The following is a 6,000-nucleotide window of genomic DNA, read 5'->3' as shown; positions in this document are numbered from 1 at the left end:
AAGCGACCCCCATATTTCAATTCTGGCTCTCTACGTACAAAAATTCCATATCGATTCGTAATTATTTGTAGACTTAACTATACATAACTTTTTTGTCTAATATATACCATGTATGGACTAAATCACCGTCTTTCGTAGAAGTTTCTACGCAATCCATGGTGGTGGGTACATAAGATTCGGCCTGGCCGAACTTGCGGCCGTATGTACTTGTTTATTATTATTATATATTATTATTATATTACTATAATTTATTACAAGTATTTTCCCGATTTTTAGTTCAATTTTCATTTTAAGTAGCAATCGTTTAGTTAAAAATTTTCTTAACTGGTAGTTAAAAATTCTTTTGTCATACTACACTCAAAAAAAAGTGAACTCACTATTTCACTAAATCCAATTTAAATATTTTTTAGTTCATGAAATTATTATATTTGGAGAAAGTTTCATTTACTCTAATACATTTTTGCGTACGTTAGTTAAATGAACTAAAAGACGGGGAAAAAATATACACAAATGAAGTAAAATGTTTTATTAAATTCGTACTTCTCACAAAATAGTTCATTATTTCTTTAAATTTGTAAATTTTACTACAACAGCGTCCATCATGAACTTCGTATGTCACTAAAGACATTCTTGCAATTTTGAACTCCAATTTTTTCCTTCAAACTACAAAATTTTCTTTAAAAAGTGAAAAAAATTATTTATGTCTAATAAATTTTTTTGAATTTGTCGAAAAATATTTACTTATTTTTGCGATATCGGCGTGATGCCAGCGCTTGTAATACTGTTTAGTTAAAAATTTCTAAAACTATTCAAAATTTTCTAAAATTAATCAAAAGTTTTCTTCCTGGTGGGTTCACTGTTTTTTCAGTGTATAGAACTAGTTGTGAAATGTAAAGTTCTTACTAAAAAATAAGTGCAATTTACTATAAGATCTTTACGTATGAGAAAACATTTTTGTACGAAAATTTAACTTGAAAGCCGATAGCAATTACTTACTGACAATTCCTATAGTTAATAATTGTAATCGGTTAATAAATAAGGGTTCTATGGCCAAATTTGGGATAATCGGGCTATACATATATATGGGAGCTATATCTAAATCTGAACCGATTTCGATGATTTTTTGCGCATATAGTTAGTGCTATAGAAGACTACATTTAGCCAAATTTGGGTAAGATCGGTTGATAAATAAGGGTTTTATGGCCAAATTTAGAAAAATCGGGCGGTACATATATATGGGAGCTATATCTAAATCTGAACCGATTTGGATGAAATTTTGCAGACTTGAAGGGCGATGGAAAAGATTACCTTTTGCCAAATTTGGTGACGATCCGTTTGAAAAAACGCGCAACGTGACCCCATTTGTCGAAATCGGGCGAAATGGGAGCTATATCTAAATTTGATCCGATTTCTTTCAAATTCAATAGCGTTCGTCCTTGTGCCCAAAAAACTCCCTGAACTAAATTTCATCAAAATCGGTTAATAATTGCGACCGGAATCCTGTGAACAACAAATACATGGACAGACGGACGGACGGACACCAAGCGCTAGATCGACTCAGGAGGTGATTCTGAGTCGATCGGTATATATTTTATGGGGTCTAAAATCAATATTTCTGGTAGGCACATTTTTTGGCCGATCAAACGTATGTGGTTTAGTGTATAAAAATCCCTGCAAAAAAGGATTTTTCCTTTTCACTGCTTTCTTGTTCCATGTGGGTGTAATTGTTATTCCCAAAAACCATTGTGTTAAGAACTTCCATTATAAGTTTTTATAATAAAATACTTTTGCTTAAAGAAAGTTTGCTTTAAATGTATGAAAATGTTCGTAATAATGGGTCTTTTCGGAAATGCAGTGTTGCGCTGCAACTGCTGCGCAACATTGATTTTGTTGCGCAGCTGTTGCCGATAAGCTATTGCAGCTGCTTTTTTGTTGCATATTTTGTATGCAATTTAGAACGCAAAAACACCACAAACGGAAAAGTATATAATACATTTTATTTGTGAATTAGATTCTTCAAATGGGTCAAATCTATGTTATTTACAGAAAAAAGATATCTAAAGTATAAAAAGCGAAATTTAATACTGCAACAAGTTTGCAAGACGATACGAAGAATTCCAAAAGTTTTGGGATACTTTGAAGTCGTCAATCAATACCCGGATGATGTTTTTTTCAATCACTTCCGTATGGGCCGATCTACATTTCAAGTAAGCATAACAATATTTGTCAAACGTGTGTGTAAAATTCCTGATTTCAGTCCTTGCTGTGTGCGCTTGAACCATTCTGGATAACATATTTGCATATTTATAAATTTCCTATTTGTCTGCTCCTTCGTGAGTGTGAAATCAGGTTTATTTTCCTTAATTTTGTCGACCACTTTGCTCCAGAACACAGATTTTTGTTTCGGCCTGACGCAAAGTCGCCCTCCATATCCAAACGTGCTCTTACTATTAATTTAGTTGTCTTGGAATCAACCTCTACCCTAAAAAATTATGAAAATATAATAAAAATATTATAAACATATAATATAATAATTAAAAAAAAAAAAACTAAATTGAAAATTTTAATACTTACTCGTTCTCTGCATCAGCCATTTTTATACTGCGTGTTTTTTATTACGTTTGCGCAACATATGCTACATTGTTGCATTTTAGAACATATCCCAATAAACACAGGATGAGCGTTTTTCAAATGCAAAAACTTTTCAGTTTGATGGTAAATATAATTTTCAACATAAATTCAACTTGACTTGAAATAACTCATCTTCAATACATCTTCAAATTGTTTGTGAATTACTTCCAATTTGCCAAAATGTTGACGAAATCTTTGAAAAGGTGTTGAAGATAATATGAGAAAACTTTGACAAAACACTACCCTAAAATGCAACGAAAAAACCATGTGGTTTTCAATACTTATTTGTGCAACGAAGTTCGTGGTCAATTGCAAGAAATAATAAAAAATGGAAAATAACCAAATAGTTTATAAAAAGAGGTAAGTGAAAATAATAAATGAAATAAAACTTTAAGGAAGTCACTAAATGTATATCTCTTTGCAGAAAACTAAAATTATGGATTCTACTTTTTTGAAAACATTAAAAAGCTGACCGATGAAAAAATGGTGGACAATTAACTGGAACTGCTTCAAATAGTTTATAATAATTGGTCAATATGAAAAATTAAATCATCACTTTAGAGAAGTCACTAAATTTAAATCTCTTTGCAGAAAACTAAAATCTTTGGATGCTACATTCTTGCAAACATTAAGAAGCTGACCAATGAAAAATGATTGGCTTATCGACAAGAAAACGTTTCCAGAAACATTACAAGTGCAACCATATAAAATTGGTAAAAACAACAAATTGTTGAAATCAACAACTTCTGGATGAAGATGTGCATCACATCGTCAGTTTAATTCATATGCTGTGTGGCATGTAGCGCCATCTTGTTGAAACCACATGTCAACCAAGTTCAGTTCTTCCATTTTTGGCAACAAAAAGTTTGTTAGCATCGAACGATAGCGATCGCCATTCACCGTAACGTTGCGTCCAACAGCATCTTTGAAAAAATACGGTCCAATGATTCCACCAGCGTACAAACCACACCAAACAGTGCATTTTTCGGGATGCATGGGCAGTTCTTGAACGGCTTCTGGTTGCTCTTCACTCCAAATGCGGCAATTTTGCTTATTTACGTAGCCATTCAACCAGAAATGAGCCTCATCGCTGAACAAAATTTGTCGATAAAAAAGCGGATTTTCTACCAACTTTTCTAGGGCCCATTCACTGAAAATTCGACGTTGTGGCAGATCGTTCGGCTATTCATGATGAAATGTCAAAGCATACTGAGCATCTTTCTCTTTGACACCATGTCTGAAATCCCACGTGATCTGTCAAATACTAATGCATGAAAATCCTAACCTCAAAAGAATCACCCTTTATTATCAGTTTAAAATGGATATTTTGTGAATTCCTTCTGCTGAAAATCAATTCTAACACGCGGTCCAGTACGTTCCTAATTTCAAATTGCCCGCATGTTAATAAATTTTAATGCTGTTTTATGACACCAAAAGGAAGGAAATCGAATTATCAATGCAAATGTGTTTACTAATAATGTTTAAGATATTTAAAGTTTTGTTGTTTGTTTTTTTTTTCTTATTTGTGATATGTTTAATAATCAATTGGTATTGTAGTGTATTATGTAGTGTAGTGTATTATTATATATGTTATTTTGATGAAAATGAATAAATTATACAAAATTCATAGAATTTTGGCTTTGACTTTCAATTTGAAGTGGGGATATCATTCATACAAATTTAGGTTGAAAAGTATTTGCAACGATGTTAATTTTGAATTTGACTCGCATCGTAAACTGTTTGACAAATTATTGAGTAGCGATGCATTTCAGTTTGAGGATAACACTTGAGATATTATTGCTAATGTGTGTCACTGTTGAGGGTAATGTCTGTTTTTTGTTGAGAACGCGATTTTCTCAACAATTTCTCAACTTGAATATTACCCTAATCCTTTGAAAAAATGTTTGAAAAATTGTTGAAATTTTGCATTTTTCAAACGTTTGTGTTTATTGGGATGACGCTTACAGTGTTGCCGGATGTTGCAATTATGAATGTGATGCGCAGCAGTTGCAGCGCAACACTGCGTTTCCGAAAAGGCCCAATATAACGGTTTGTTGTTCATTTAATTATTTAATTTCTCTGTACTGTGGAATGATTGATATAAAAATAGTTTAGTCGTCGACATTTTAAAGAAACTGTTAACCAAATTTTATTATCGGGTTTCCCAAAAAATAATCAAGTTAACCAAAATAATACTGACTTTTTAACTTGGTAGGGGTATATAAATCTAATGGTTTTGTAAAATTGAACTAAAATACAATGCCATAGATGAACTAAAATTTAAGAGAATTATAAACTAAACAAGTAGAAAAAATCTTAAGGGCTAGATCATGGTCAATTTTACTACAGTTTAGTTCATTTTGCAATGGATTCACAAAGGGTTCACTGTTTTCAGTGCAAAAAAGAATGGAAAATCAACAAAAATTAAATTAAAAATTTCACCCCGGCGAGGATTTGACTTTCTTACATCCATGTAATGGATCCGAAAACGAAGTACTTCTATCCTATGACAAGCCCATGTAAATTCATTAGAGATGATCCAAGTTTGCACTACATCAAAAGTTGAGGATACAAACTACAAACTCTTTTTTTCTTGGGTTTCAGCTGAACAGACCTACTTTGGATACTTATCCGCTCTAACGAAGTTAAAATTGTCAAAATTAGTTAGAAAAATTAAAATCAGAAATGAACGAAGATATACACTAGATAGGGTCACGGCCTAAAGGAAAAAAAACAGTTGATGCGGTCACCCCCCAGTTTTGTAGCATATTCGAAGACAATTTCAGAACACCAAAACTTTTTTTCCGTGCACCCTACGACCCCCGAAATACAATTTATTGTGCTATGTCGTCATTTGAAGTCCGATCGAAAAGAAACGCATATCGTTGTTCGTGGTTGATCAGGGGCTATATTTCGTGCATTGGTCATTTTTGACTCCAACGTCAAATTTGATTTTTAATTTTTTTATTTCGCTTCGTATACCCCTATGACGCCTATTTCTATTAACCATTATAAAGATCTTAACAAAATATGAAACTTTTGCTTTTGAAGTATTTACTTATATTCATAAACAAAAAAGTTACAGAGATTTTAAAAAGTCAATAGGTCACCCTACACAACACTAAATAGTTTTTGCTGTGTTGTCATGATGTCCGATCGAAACCACATGCACATCGTTATTCATATCTACGAAATTGATTTATAAGACAAAACCTGTTTATCTGTAAATTTCTAACGGTACCTTTGTATACATACTCGTTGTTTGCACTACGGCATTTTCTGCGTTATGCAAAGTGCATGTGTTTTTGCTAGAATAATTTGAGAGCCTACTGTTTTCATCACGTTTATTTATAAAGGTTTATAAGTTGG

Source organism: Haematobia irritans, chromosome 2 (genome assembly GCF_050003625.1).
Source record: "Haematobia irritans isolate KBUSLIRL chromosome 2, ASM5000362v1, whole genome shotgun sequence".
Lineage (NCBI taxonomy): Eukaryota > Metazoa > Arthropoda > Insecta > Diptera > Muscidae > Haematobia > Haematobia irritans.
The sequence above is the reverse complement of the archived record's forward strand: the minus strand, read 5'-3'. Positions refer to the sequence as shown.